Source organism: Somniosus microcephalus, chromosome 13 (genome assembly GCF_052327205.1).
Source record: "Somniosus microcephalus isolate GS21.2 chromosome 13, FLI_Smic_1.0, whole genome shotgun sequence".
Lineage (NCBI taxonomy): Eukaryota > Metazoa > Chordata > Chondrichthyes > Squaliformes > Somniosidae > Somniosus > Somniosus microcephalus.
This window is the reverse complement of record NC_140999.1, coordinates 28,064,287-28,079,888: the sequence shown is the minus strand read 5'-3', so window position 1 is coordinate 28,079,888 and position 15,602 is coordinate 28,064,287. Positions and strand designations below refer to the sequence as shown.

Here is a 15,602-nt window from a genome sequence, read left to right as displayed (position 1 = left end):
ATTTTGCATTTCACTACCCTTCACTTCTAAATGGCCTACCTTTAATTTTAAGACTTCCCCACCTTGTTCTGGGTTCCCCACCAAAGGAAATAGATTCTCTGGATCTATACAATTGAATCCCTTTATCATTTTAAATACCTTGATTAGATCACTCCTCAGCTTTCTAGACTAAAGGGAATAGAAGCCAAGTTTATGCAACATATCCTCATAATTTAACCCTTTAAAGCTTGGTATCATTCTGGTGAATCTACGCTTTACCCCTTCCAAGGCCAATATAGCTTTCCTGAGATAAAAACATCAAATGCTGGAAATATTCAGCAGGTCAGGCAGCATCCGTAGAGAGAGAAACAGAGTTAACAGCTGCGATTTTATCAATGGAGGCGGGTTGGGTGCGGGTCAGGTGGTTTCCAGCTTCCCATCCCGCCCCCAACTGCATCCGGCCCACAGACGTGATTTTACGTTGATTGCCCTTGTTAAGCCCGCCCTGCAGGCTTGTCGGCCAATTAAGAGGAAGCCAGTCAGATGATGTCATTTGATGACGCATCACCAGCCGGTTTCCTTAAAGGGACTACGCACATTTTCTTTTTGGCAGTTGATTTCTCAGTGTTTGACAGCATTGAGGTGCTGCAAACACCGACAATCACTGCACAAAGGTCACCTCTTGCACCAGGCTCTCCAATGACTCCCTCCATAGGCTCGAATAGATGGCAGCTGCAGGTGAGGTGACAGAAGTGATCTGTCACTGGTGAGAGAGGTTCTCCCAATGAGGTGGCACTGGACATGGATTTCAAAACTTGTAACCTAAAGAAATGTGCAAATGTATTAAACATGTGTTTCCCAACATTTTCTTACCTCTGAGACTCACCAGTGCAACATTGGATCCTTCACACCACTTCTGCAGCTGTCATCAATCCAGAAACATTACAGCAGACTCACAACACGCCACACTTACTTGGCGTGGTGTCCGGACATTGGGAAACCTGAGGCAGAAGTGGTAGAATTCAAAAATAGCCTGTCAACTACCAACAACTGCCTGTTAATAGGCAGGTAATTGCCTTTAATCCTTTTCCGATCGCAACCCGCCGTCAATCAAAATGATTTTACCCTTTGACCTGCCTCCAAACCTGCTCTCTGAGCACTGGCAAAATCATGGCCAACGTTTCAGGTCGATGCCCCTTCGTCAGAAGTTCTCGACCTGTAACGTTAACTCTGTTTCTCTCTCTACAGATGCTGTCTGACCTGCTGAGTATTTCCAGCATTTTCTGTTTTTATTTCAGATTTCCAGCATCCGCAGTATTTTGCTTTTGCGTATATCTTTCCTGAGGTTCAGTGCCCAAAACAGAACGTAGTAATTCAGATGGGATTTGACCAAAGCTCTGTACAACTGAAGCTTCCTCACTTTTGTATTCCAACCCCCTTGACTGGGTTGATTCTGTCTTGGATGACAAGAGGGTCACTTGTCACTACAGAACTTTATGCCTCGGCCATTAACCTTGGGTGTAAGTTCCACGGCCTCACAATTCTGTGCAAAGAAGTTTCTGTGCTTCCTGTTCTAAATCTCTTACATATAATCTTGCATCTATGGACCCTCGTTCTTGATCCCTCAATCAGTGGAAATAGTCTGCTTCCAGCTAAACAATAAACTCCATTGAGTATGAGAAGGATGAGTGCAAAGTTAGAATGGGCTTGAGACTGAGCCACTGATCATTCTGGTCAAGAATGCACCCATCTTGTTTGGTTTCCCTTCTGCCATCTTAGATTCTAATCTGTTATACAACCACAACTGGCTGCCTTAGTGATTATTAACTATAAACTACAAGCACATAACACTCTCTGCTGCACATAACTTGTAAGCAGTACCTCTTGGTCATCCACAGTGGGGAGGAGAAGAGGAGCCCTTCTTTCCCATGGCAATCTGTGTGCTTTACTCTGTAACCTTTCCTGTTCAAATAAAATAACTCCCTTCTGGCTTTTTTCAAGCTTTTTTTGGCTGACCTTCTGCCCTTTATTCATTTCCTCTTTCTTACCTCATACAAACAAGTCACAGAATGGGCTCATGAATTGTTCATTCAAGGAATCTTCTTCTCGATTTACTCCCTTCTTTCACATCTCTACATTTTGCACCGAGAAAGATATCGGGGACATGAGACTTTTTTGGATTTTGGCACAAGAACATGTAGATCTAGGTGTTACTCTGGTTACATTCAATCATTGGCCTGCCTGCAAGGGGCTTCTGAGAATAACATGTCACCAGGCCCACGAGTTGTCACCTGATTCCACCTTCATCCATTATCCATCTTTCGCCTTCACTAGAGATGGTTTCCCCATCAAATCAATTCCCCATACTGAGGTACTCTTAAATAGTTCTCAGTAAAAGTGGTCTCTGGATTTGGTCTCAGGGGGCGAACTTCCCCTTGTTTGCACCTCTGGTGGGAGGCACTAATGGGGCGCGAATGGCTTTGCGTCCCCTCCCCCACCGAGGCGATAACCACGTCTCCCGGGAGGTTAGCGGCGGTAGTACCCCAATCTTCTGCGCCCAGAGATCAAGACATCACCTCCGGGCGTAGCGCCTTGGAAGAAAAATTCATAATCGCGTCCTGCAACAGCGCCGGATGATCTTACCGACTGCTGTAGGGGTCGCGAACACTGAAGCCGGCCACTCGCGGGGCGCAACTTAAAGGTGCGGTGGGTGCCCGGCCAAAAGAATCTGCCGATTTTTAAAATATTTGTTTCCAGCCACTGATTGTGGCGTCCGTGCTGCGATCAGCCAGCCTGGCACTCTGCATGAGTACTGGGCTGATCACGCGGCACTCCCGCTCCCTGGTGGCCCACATATCTAAAAATAAACCTGCAGATCTCGCAGCGTGGGGCCTTTCCCTTTAATGCAGGGAAGAGCCCCTGCAATGTGACAGCGCCACACTTGGTCACTTGTGGCGCTGCTGAGCATTTCGCGCCATATTGGGACAGTCCCCGCCTCCTGCGCTGCAAGGAGCAAGTGGAGCTTGATTTAACGCTTCACTTCTCTCTCGGAAGAAAAAATGGGAATTTAACTAATGTTTGAAAAGGTTAGCGCCTGGCACTAACTTTCCAAACATTTTTTACTTAGCGCCCCAAACGGCCCTCCAGGGGAATTTCACCCCTCAAAGGCTCGGAGAGGAAGCTTGCTTTCACCACCTCCCCATCTGAATCCGTTTCACTCAACTTTTGATCTTTTTCTCAGCTCTTTCTTTTTACTGCTTTTGTTTATGTTCCTTTTAAATTTGGGGCAAAGCTGGACTTCTCCCCAGTGAGCCCACTCTGCTTTTCCATTTCCATCCTCCACTGTTTGCGCCTTATCTCTTCTCAAACTTCTCAGTCCCTGGGTAGAGAGAGTCCTTCAACGTCAGTCTGTCGAGCAGACTTCAGGTGGTGGAATCTGTTTTTCCATCCTGCCAAATTGTATCAGATATATTTAATTTAAAATGGTATTATCTGCAGAGCAGAGGGGCACAGGCTTGACTGCAGATTGTGATAGTGGCCGTGTAGGAGGAAGCTCTGGTCAGACTGAGGAATGATGTGGTATACCGTGACCCTCCACAAGACTTTGGACAAAGCTCCACACAAAAGTCAATTAATTAAACTCTACGCTGTAGGGATTCAGGGTAAACCCTGGGAATGGATAGGAAGCTGTTTGAAAGATAGGGTACAATGAGTACTCAGTAGACGAGTGTGGGAAGTACTGTGTATGGTGTCTCAGGGCTCAGTACTGGGACCACGACTGTTTTTTAAATTGACATAAATGAGCTGGATTCAGAATCTCAGTGCTAAGCGATCAAACTTGTACATGACAGCAATCTAGAAGAGGCAGTGGGTATGGTAGCATAGTGGTTATGTTGCTAGATTAGTAATCCAGAGGCCTGGACTCATAATCCAGTAGACGTGAGTTCATAATCCCACCATGGAAGCTGGGGGAGTTTAAATCCAGTTAATTAAATAAATTAGGAATTAAAAAGAAAAGCTAGTATCAGTAATGGTGACCATGAAACTACCTGATTGTCAGAAAAACCCATTTGGTTCACTAATGTCCTTTAGGGAAGGAAATCTGCCGTCCTTACCCGATCTGGCCTATATGTAACTCCAAACCCACAGCAATTTGGTTGACTCTGAAATGGCCTAGCAAGCCACTCAGTTATACCAAACTGCTATGACAAAGTCAGCACTGTGGGATTACCTTCACCACAGGGACTGCAGCGGTTCAAGAAGGCGGCTGAGCACCACCTTCTCAAGGGCAATTAGGGATGGGCAATAAATGCTGGCCTTGCCAGCGACGCCCATATCCTGTGAAGGAATAAATGATCTAGAGGAAGGAAAATGAATTGGACACGACATGTAAGTGGGCAGAACAATGGCAAATGAAATTTAATGCAAACAAATGTCAAGAGCTACACATAGGAAGAAAAAATAGACATCATGAGTACACCATGAATGGTGTTGAAATAGCTAAGGATGAAACTGAAATAGACCTAGGAATCTTTGTAGACTCGATGCTAAACATGTCCAACCAATGCAGCGCAGCAATTAACAAAGACAATAGGATATTCAACTACATCGCCAATATGTTAGAATATAAGTCAGAGGAGGTAGTGATCAAACGTTATAACTTTCTAGTCAGGTTTCACCTTGTATATTCCTCCTGGTCACCGAGCTACATGAGAGCCATTCAAGTCCTGGAGGCAGTGCAGAGAAGAGCCACAAAGCTAATCCCCAATGTCAAGGGTATGAGTTATGAGAAAGGATTGGAGGCGATGTTGTGAGAGGCGATCTTATAGAAGTATATAAGATTGTTAAGGGTATAGAAGAAGTTTACCGGGAATATTACTTTAAATTAAACTGGAGGAGTAGAACGAGGGGACACAGGTTCAAGCTAGAGAAGGGTACTTTCAGGACAGATATCAGGAAGGATTTCCTCACACAAAGACTGATCAACATGTGGAATAAACTTCAAGAAAGAGTAGTGGAGTTAATAACTCTGGAATTATTTCAGAAATAATTGGATGCTACAATGTGTGTGGGTGGGGGGGGGGATATTAAGATCTCTCTGGAGGATCAATCAAGATGGCCTTCCTCGTCCATAATTGTTTTGTGATCTTGTGATTATCATTAGATGCTCTCTTTAACCAAAGAGGACATTTCTATTAAAGGAGCACGTATATCTTCAGCAAAACCTTTATAGAATTTAAAATTACATCATTAAATTTAACTTCTTACAGACTTAATTACTATTGTTTTCCCAACTATCAATTTTATTGTTTGTTGATCAGAGTCTTTCTAATCTTTTGGATGTCTTAATCAATGAGAAATCTCTGTGTAAAGAATGTTAACCACTGTGGTTTAAACAGTGCTTTTAGCATCCATCTGTATTGACACTAAGGCCAGCTACATAACGATGTGTGTACGCTCTCAGGCACTCATAGAACAATCCAGCCTGACCATATTCGCTTAAAATTAATACCTAACTAAATATTCTGTCACATAATTAATGCATTTTTAAAACAATGCATTATAATTCACCACATAGCGCTCACTGCTCCATTTGGAATCCACATGTGATCATTCTAACATAGACTCTTCTCCACCCACCCCCACCCACCCCCACCTTTTCACAACTGCTTATCCCCTCTTCTGTTGATACCCTTGTGCCAGCAAAACCTTCACCGATCATTCCCCTGGTAAGGCCTCCATCCTCGCTATTTTAAGTCCAGACTTGAGCATTTCTGGTGTATAACTAGCTTAGCCATTCATCACCAGATCTGGCTCGACCACATCAATCTCCACTGGGCCTCACTCTCCTCCGTCAAAACCTTCCACTACTCTAGAATCATCTTGGAGAATAAAGATAACCCTGTGTCTTTTGTCCTTCACTACCAGACCTCCTTAAAGCTTTGTCCTCGCCACCCTTACTTCTAGCAACAAGTGCAAAAAGCTTGGACTTCTTTGTTACTGAGATAAGAACAGAAGAACATAAGAATTAGGAGCAGGAGTAGGCCATACAGCCCCTTGAGCCTGCTCTGCCATTCAATTAGATCATGGCTGATCTTCGACCTCAATTCCACTTTTCTGCCCGATCCCCAAATCACTTGATTCCCCTGGAGTCCAAATATCTATCTATCTAAGCCTTGAATATATTCAATGACTCAGCATCCACAGCCCTTTGGGGTAGAGAATTCCAAAGATTCACAACCCTCTGAGTGAAGAAATTCCTCCTCATCTTAGTCTTAAATGGCCGACCCCTTATCCTGAGACTATGCCCTCTAGTTCTAGACTCTCCAGCCAGGGGAAACAACCTCTCAGCATTTACCCTGTCAATCCCCCTCAGAATCTTGTATGTTCAACGAGATTACCTCTCATTCTTCTAAACTCCAGAGAGTATAGGCCCAGTCTGCTCAATCTCTCCTCATAGGACAACCCTCTCAACCCAGGGATCAGTCTAGTGAACCTTTGTTGCACCGCCTCAAAGGCAAGTGTGTCCTTTCTCAGATAAGGAGACCAAAACTGTGCACAGTACTCCAGGTGTGGTCTCACCAAAGCCCTGTACAATTGTAGTAAGACTTCCTTACTCTTGCACTCCATCCCCCTTGCAATAAAGGCCAACATGCCATTTTCCTTCCTAATTCCTTGCTGTACCTGCATTCTAACTCTGTTTCTTGTACGAGGACACATAAATCTCTCTCAACACCAACATTTAATAGTTTCTCACCATTTAAAAAATATTCTGTTTTTCTATTTTTCCTACCAAAGTGAAATAACCTCACATTTCCCCACATTATACTCCATCTGCCACCTTATTGCCACTCACTTAACCTGTCTATATCCCTTTGCAGGCTCTTTGTGTCCTCCTCACAGCTTAATTTCCCACCTAGCTTTGTATCATCAGCAAACTTGGAATCATTGCACTTGGTCCCTTCATCTAAGTCATTAATATAGATTGTAAATAGCTGAGGCCCAAGCACTGATCCTTGCAGCAACCCACCTGTTACAGCCTAACTAACAGAGATAGAGATCATCTGTTCAGCTGCCTTTGCCACTTCTCCCCTTCCTCTCGCCCACCAAGCCAAAATTTACCCTGGGCAGCCTTTGCCCTAGACTTGAACCTCCATCTCTCACTAATTTCTGTCCCATCTCTCCCATACCCTCTCTGAAGGCATCTCATCCATGAAACTGCTCATCTCACAGCTTCCCTTCCTGGCCTCCATGCTACCTGACATTGAAAATGGTCCCTCTCCTTTGGCACTGTCCCTTTCCTTTCAAAAACAACATCATCACCCTTTTCCTCAAAAAAACCTCACCCTCGATCCCTCTATCCTTGCAAACAACTGCCCTATAGCCAACTCCCTTTCCAAAGTTATCAAGCAGGTTGTCTCCCATCAGATCCGCGCCCATCTCTTCCTCAATTCTTTGTTTGAATCTCTTCAATCAGGTTTCTGCTCCTCCCACAGCACCAAAACAGTCCTAATCAAAATTAGAAACGACATTCCCTGTGACGATAATGATAGTACATTATCCCTCCTCACCAACCTCATCCGCTCTGCAGCCATTGACACAGTAAATCACACCATCCTCTTCCAATTCCTCTCTTCTGTTGTCCAACTCAGTGGAACGGCAGGCCTGGTTCCATTGTTACCTATTTGATCGTAGCTGGAGCATTTCTACTACTGCCTTGTCTCCCAAGCCCCTGTACCATCACCTCAGGAGTCCCCTAAGGATCCATATTCTTGCCACACTCCTCTTTCTTATCTATTTGCTGCTCAGTGGTGACATCATCCACAGACGCAGGATCAGCTTCTACACGTACGTTGCTGGTACCAGCTGTACCTCTCCACCATCTCTCTCCACCCCTCCACTGTCTCTATGCTGTCAGACTGCTTGTCTGCTATCCATTCTTGGATGAGCTGCAACTTCCTCCAGCTAAACATCAGGAAGACCAAAGCCATCATCTTCATCCCCTGCCGCAAACTCCATACCCTCGCCATCAACTCTGTCCCCCTCCCTGGTCACTGTCGTAGGCTGAAGCGCTATATAAACGCAAGTTTTGTTGTTGTTGTTGTTGAAGCAGACTGTTCGCAACCTTAGGGGGAGAAATTCGGTTTGTTGCACCACCCATTAGCGCCTAAAGAGGCCGAGAACTGGGGCGGTAACCAACTAGCGCCCGGGCACAGCGAACCCTGCGCCTCCTCCCATATTGAGCGGACATTTTGCGCCGGCGCTAAACCTTAGCGCCCGCTCACGGGCGCAGGCAGATCATGACGTCATTTCAGTGTGCAACGCCTTTTGGGTGCCCCGGACTGGAAATTCAGTGGTGCGCCCCTCCGTTCCGCCTGGCGCTAATAAGGACAGCTTACCTGGAACAATCCCCAGTCGCTGTGAGGCTGGGTGGGGCGTTCTTTAAAGGGGACTGCTGTGGTATAAAAGCGGCAGCCATTTTTGGAGCACAACTTCTTCGAGAGTTAGAGAGAGTTGCTGAGCTGCACACTGAGAACCATTTCACCACTGAGCCAGCGCTGGCAGAAGAACTTCAGCCTTCTGACCATCACCTTGCTGTTGGTGAGCATATCAAACGGGGAGAATTTCTGTGCGCACTTATTATGGGGGCTGCATTGGAGGGGAACGTCCTGCTGCTAAATCATCTGGAAAGGGCACAGAGACGCAGGGAGAGAGGGGCAGGCCTGGCCAGACGGAGGAGGGCCAACAGACGTCGCCACACCAGACCTTACGCTGCCAGGGTTTTCCGACAGCAGTTTTCCTACTTGAACATGTCGGAGGAGCAGTGTATCAGAAGGCTGCGCTTTAGAAAGGAGGTGGTGACTGAGCTGTGCCACCTGCTTCAGCCAGATCTGCAGCCTCAGATAAGGTGTAGGACATCTCTGTCGGTGGCTGTGAAGATGCCTGTTGCCCCAAATTTCTATGCAAGCAGCTCCTTTCAGGCCGCAACTGGGGACATAACCAACATCTCGCAGTTTGCGGTGCATTGCTGCATCTGTCAAGTGACTGATGCCCTGTTTAAAAGGAGGCGGCAGTACATCTCCTTCCCAATGACCCTGGACAAGCAGCGGGAGCGCGCAGAGGGCTTCGCAGCAATAGCGGACTTCCCCATGGTGCAGGGTGCCATTGATTGCATGCACGTGGCTTTGCGGGCGCCTGTATTGAATCCGGAGGAGTTCCGCAACCGCAAGGGGTTCCATTCCTTGAATGTCCAGCTGCTCTGTGACCACCGACAGCTGATCCTCGCAGTGAATGCACAGTTTCCAGGCAGCAGCCACGATGCCTTCATTCTGTTGCAGACCTTTTCGAGGCCCCGGCTCACCCAGAAGGCTGGCTTCTTGGGGACAAGGGCTATCCTCTGTGCCCGTGGCTGATGACCCCGCTCCGTTCGCCCAGCACCCCTACTGAAGAACGCTACAATGCGAGCCATCAGGCGACGAGGAACATTGTGGAGCACACAATCGGCGTGCTGAAGCAGCGGTTCCGCTGTCTGGACCATTCCGGAGGAGCCCTGCAGTACTCGCATGAGCGAGTCTCCCACTTCGTGATTGTGTGTTGCATGCTCCATAACCTCGCTATCCTACGGACCCAGCCAATGCCACCAGACATTGAAGCACTAGCAGAGGAGGAGGAGGAGGAGGAGCAGGACCATGATGGGAGGGAGGCACACACTGGAAGGGCCGTCTATCAGAGGCTGATCAGAAGTCGCTTCTAGGCCCCTCTCACGGAATGCATGCTGACATTCCAAGAAGACGAATGGAACCGTTCTGATACCCCAAAGCCTGTGAAGGGCAAAATGCATGTAAATAGCAGACATGGCCATTGTAAATAAAGAAAGTTTTTTATTGTACAAAATGTGCTTCCTTCCAACAAGACAAAGCAATGGCAACTGAAAGCAAAACTAACACACTGACACATAAGTGGCTCGCACACCCAGGAGACTGTCCAGAACATAACTAACATTCAGACCAGCATCCTCGGCCTTGATTTCTACAAATAAGTCATTTCAGCAGCACCTTCTACTCTTTCCCCCTTGATGGTGATCTGCTTCTCTTGCGAGATTGGCCCCTTCCCTCCCTGCAGCTCCTCCGTAATGGGACCCCAGTGGCTGCAGCAAGGCTGGGGGAGGCCTGCTGACTGTCTGAAAGTGCAGATGCCCCTGAGGGACGGCCTGGACGACCTCTGGGCCTGGAGGGCCCGGCTGCTGACTGCTCCATCTGTGCATGGGTGGAAGCAGTCTGTCCTGCAGGTGGTGGCAGCTGCAGTGGAGACGTGTCAGCGGTGGCATCAGGAATGCTGTCATCCTGAGAGCGGACAGCAGCTCCCTGGTCGGCTGACACACTGGCACTCTGACGGGGCAGCACCGCAGCATGCGCAGCAATCGGATGGTCCACAGATTGCTGGCCTGCTGTGGTGCTGCAAGGGCCCCGGGTAATCCTGCCTGATCCAGCGAGGGTGGCAGCAGTCAGTGGTCGCGTGGCCTCAATCTGCGTCTGCATTAGACCAGCGAGTGACTGCGTGGCAGCACACAGCAGTTGCGTGGCAGATGCCAGTGCTTCGGTGAAGCCTGGACAGTCCGTTCCAGTGCTATCCCGAAGCCCTGGACAGTCCTTTCCAGTGCTGTCCCGAAGTCCTGCGCACTCCTTGCCTGTGCTGCGCCGAAGTCTTGGACACTCCTTGCCAGTGTCTCGATGGATTCAGGCATCCTTGCCACTGCAGCCATGAGCTCAGTGTGCCTCAGCCCAGCCTGGGTGCTCATTTCTGCGAGGGCACGCACCTCTTCTGCGCTCTGTGCAGCAGCACTCGCGGCCTGACTCGCCCTCCGGGGAGACGGCCCCCGAGCTTCCCTACCCCCCTTGCGTTGCTGCAGCCCGCTGGTTCCTGGAACTGGTTCCTCCTCAGAGCATTCCCCCCCCCGCTCCCCTCCAGGGAAGTAGTCTCCCCAGTCTGCAGAGGGGCTGGCTCGCCTGAGGGTGGTAGGGATGGTCCGGCTTCCTCCTGCTCATCGCTTCCAGAGTCAGTGGCAGTGGCAGCTTGAGGGCCCGGCTCCCGAGCTGGTGATGCAGCATCTGAAAGCAGGGAGGTTGAAGAGTGGCTTTAGCGAAAGGACAGGGTGGCAGCAAGGGATGCATGAGTGCTGCAATGCACTGACTTAGCTCCAAAGTGAAAAAGCATGCTGGTGGGGGGAACAAGTGGAAGGAGAGAGTTCAAAAAGGTGATGACCTTACCATCGCTGTGCACAATGGGGTCGGCAGCTCCAGAGGTGACAGGACCACTCATCCAGCTTCCAACAATTTGGTGGACTCGCCCCTTGAGGTCTGTGAGGGTCTGCAGGTGAGGCCGGCCTCCTCCGGTACGAAGCTGCTCCCTACGGTTCCTGGCCAGCTTGGCCTGCAGGAGAAAGGACGGAAAGTGATGAAACATGCTGCCCAGAGCTGACATTACATGCCCCCCATGGTAGAATAGCCCTTACATTATGCACTGAGCTGAATGTGCGTGTGTGTTTCCAGAAAGGGCCATGGGTGCTGGCTGGCAGATGGCCATTGGGACTTTGCGCACCCTCTGGCCATAAAGTCAGGTGCAGATGGAGGGGTGAAGATGAATGTGAAAAAGGCACTCACCCTAACGACCCGAGTGAGGTCATTGAACTTCTTCCTGCATTGCACAGGAGTCCTGGGCACCACGCTGCTGGAGGTGACTCTTTGGGCAACATCCCTCCAAGCTCTGCGGTATTCGCTCTGATGAGGCCTCCTGCCATTCTCGGGGTACAGCACAGCTCGCCGGCGCTCCACTGCGCCAACCAGATCATCCAATGCCCCATCGCTAAAGCGCTCCGCTCTCTGCCTGACCCTCTCCATGTCTTGGAAGTTTTGAATGCCACAGGTAGGTCACCGCCGATTTTGAGGCCTACAAGGTGTAGAGTGTCGCTGTTGCTGTTAATTGACCCGCCCCTTTAAGAGCTGGCCGGCGCCAGCGTGTCTCGGGGAAATCGATTATTGACAGCACCTGTGCTGCGCCCGGCCGCCGAGAAATTGAGTAGCGCCGCCGGGTTAGCGCCTTAAGAGTACCGTGCAGCGCCTGATTTAGCGCCGCAATCACCTTCAGGGGCGCTGCAACCCAATATTGCTCGAGGTGGCGATAAGTTGTGCCTGGCGCTAAACTTTGCGTACCGCCAATACTAGCACCCCAAGCGGGGCGATACCGAATTTATCCCCCACAGTGTCTTATTCAATCCAGAGCTGAGCTTCTGACCCCGTATCTTCTCCATTACAAAGAGCACCTACTTCCACCCCTGTAACACTGCCCGGTTCCACCCCTACCTCAGCCCATCTGCCTTTGAAACCCTTATCCATGCCTTTGTGATCTCCAGACTCGACTATTCCAATGCTTTCCTCACCAGCCGGCCATCCTACACCCTACAGCTCATCCAAAACTCTGCTACTTTTATCCAATCTTGTACCAAGTCCTTCTCACCCAGAAATCTGCCCTTGCTGAATTATATTGAATCCTGGTCCACCCAACACCTCAAATTCTCATCCTTGTGTTTAAATCTCTCTATGGCTGCAACCTCCCTATATCTATAACTGCCGTTTCTGCTGCTAATTAACAGTAAAGGAAATGGAATAAATGGCTTTGGTGGCCTATATTTGTCTGGTATCAGACTGCGGATGTGGTGTATGTACCTTTAAGAGGAACTATGTTTTTTTGAAGCCCCTGGGTACTGTAGTACCGGTAGTGACCACTCGGGTATATAAGCCTGTATAGCGTCTTGTATAGTTAGTTCACCTCCAGACTTTGTTCAGTAAACACTTGTTGAATCAACTCCTGCTTCCGGGTCTTCATTAACATATGGATACAACAGTGGCGACGAGTTAGAAACGAACTTACCTGCAATTCGGCAGCACCTCAAGGAGATCGATTCCTAAACTGTGGTTTCACCAGCTAAACGGGCTGGTGGCAGGTAGTGCACTGATCCTTCCTGGGCGACGGGCTGGGGCTCGATCGGGTAGCCCTGCAGCGGGGCCGGGCAGCGAGTCGTAAGGCAGAAGCAAACAGAGACAGAGGGTGGAGCACTCAGGACACGGCCGGCGCTGCAAAGCAGGTCGGCGTTCGAACCAAGCAAAGGGAGGGGAAAGTCCCAGAGAGTCCGACAGGAACGATTCTCCAAGTGACGGAGAAACTGTTTAAAAATATATATGTGAATAAAAACCGCAGAGAACAGCGTTGGCAGCAGCGGCAGCGGCGGGAAAGCGCGGGAGGCGCCATCTTGACTCGGCAGGGAAGAAGGGAAAGCACGGGAGGCGCCATTTTTGATTTTCAGGATGCCTAAGACTGGCAATATTACTGCTTTCGATAGTAATATAGAGGATTGGACCACATATGTGGAAAGAGTGGAGGTATATTGCAAGGCGAATGAAGTAGCGGATGATAAAAAGGCATCGGTACTTCTAAATCTGATGGGCGCAAGGACATACGGGCTGTTACGAAACTTGATCACTCCAGCCAAACCGATGGACAAGAATTTTAAGGAGATTGTTGATACCCTACAGGAGCACTTAAACCCAACACCGCTGCTGATAGCGGAATGATTCAAATTCTTCAGGAGGAATCAGCACAAGAATGAAAGTAACGCTGATTACCTCACCGAATTATGAAAGCTGTCTAAGCACTGCCAATTTGGGGCAGGACTGGCAGATTCTCTACGAGACAAATTCGTCTGTGGTCTCCTAAGCGAAGGAACACAGAAAAGACTACTTTCTGAGAAAGATTTGACACTGGACAAGGCTTTCAGTGTGGCTGTATCATACGAAGCAGCAGCAAGAGGAGCTGCAGAGATACAGCAAAAGCCACAGGACTTCGGCACCCATGAAATGATACGGGGTTTCGAGAGATGTTATCGCTGCGGCAGATCCACCCATGACCAGAAGGACTGCTGGTTCAAGGACAAAGCATGCAGGCAATGCGGAAAGATGGGACACATTGCACGTGTATGCCGATCTGGAAAAAAATCCGCTGACAGTAAAAAGGTCAATAAGGAAAAGTACAGGAAGGTACAAATGATGACGGACAGTAGCTCCGAAGACCAGAAGAGCGATAGCGACTCCGAAAACAAGAGACTAAGCTGTCTCAAATTACATAATGTAATTGCCAAAGAAGATTACCAGACCATTTGGGTTACCCTCACAATAGCGGGATCCCCAGTTAAAATGGAGCTAGATACAGGATCAGCTCTGACCGTCATAAGTCGACGGGATTACGAGCGGCTATTTCCGCATATACCTTTGAAAGACACATCCATTATCTTGAAGACATATACGGGGCAGAAAGTATACCCCAGAGGGAACATAAGGGTGCCTGTTGTATACAACGGCAAGGAAATACAGAAGTTGTATTTATACGTTCTGCAAGATGGTGGTCCACCGTTGTTGGGACGTGAATGGATCAGAAAGATACGTTTGGACTGGCACTCCATTCAGGCACTGACGGTGACCAGTAAGAAAAAAAATGATGATGACGTCATCCCTGGACAATTAAAAGAAATCTTGGCTAACGCCAAAGAAGTGTTTCAACAGGAACTAGGAACCCTGAAAGGCGCCACTGCCTCAATAAAAGTGGAAGATGCGGCAATTCCCAAGTTTTTTAAGGCCAGGCCGGTGCCATACGCAATTCGTTCAGCAGTCGAGGCAGAGCTGGAGAATTTGGAAAAAGCAGGCGTGTTATCCAAGGTAGATTGGAGCGAGTGGGCAACGCCCATCGTCCCGGTCATGAAGAAAACGTTGAATAATGATAAATCTGAAGAACAGAGAAAAATTCGCATCTGTGGGGACTTCAAGGTGACTGTAAACCCAGTTCTTCATACGGTACAGTATCCTCTTCCGAGGATAGAAGATATTTTCGCCTCACTATCCGGAGGGAAACGTTTCACCAAAATTGACTTGGCACAGGCATATCTACAGATGGAGGTTGAGGAGACCTCTAAAAAATATCTCACGATAAACACACACAAAGGCCTGTACCAGTACAATCAGCTAGTTTTTGGAGTAGCATCAGCTCCAGCTATCTGGCAAAGAGCTATGGAGCAAGTACTGCAAGGGATCCGGGGACTCAATGCTACCTAGACGACATCCTTGTAACAGGAGAAAATGACAATGAGCACCTTGCCAATTTGGAGCAGGTGCTCACGAGGCTGAGAGAACAGGGCCTACGAGCAAATCGCCCCAAGTGCGAATTTTCCAGAAACAAATATCATATTGTGGCCATGTCATTAACGAAGAAGGGTTGCATAAATCACCTGAAAAAATTGAAGCGGTCGTAAAAGCCCCAGCACCTGAAAATGTCTCACAATTAAGATTGTTCCTGGGATTAATAAATTACTATCATAAATTTTTACCGAACTTATCAACGGTTCTGCACCCTCTTAATGTACTGCTACAAACGGGAGTAATTTGGAAATGGAGCGAAGACTGTAAAAGTGCCTTCCATAAATGCAAAGGCTTGATCACGTCCAAGGAAGTGTTGGCTCATTACAACCCATCACTGCCAATCAGGCTGGCGTGCGATGCATCCCCTTATGGCGTGGGAGC

General features: G+C 48.5%; 1 pseudogene; it reads right to left on the bottom strand.

The window, feature by feature from the left end:
* Nucleotides 1-2,065: 2,065 nt before the first annotated feature.
* The window catches only part of LOC147108165 (uncharacterized), a 47,527-nt pseudogene continuing 33,990 nt past the window's right edge, over nucleotides 2,066-15,602 (bottom strand).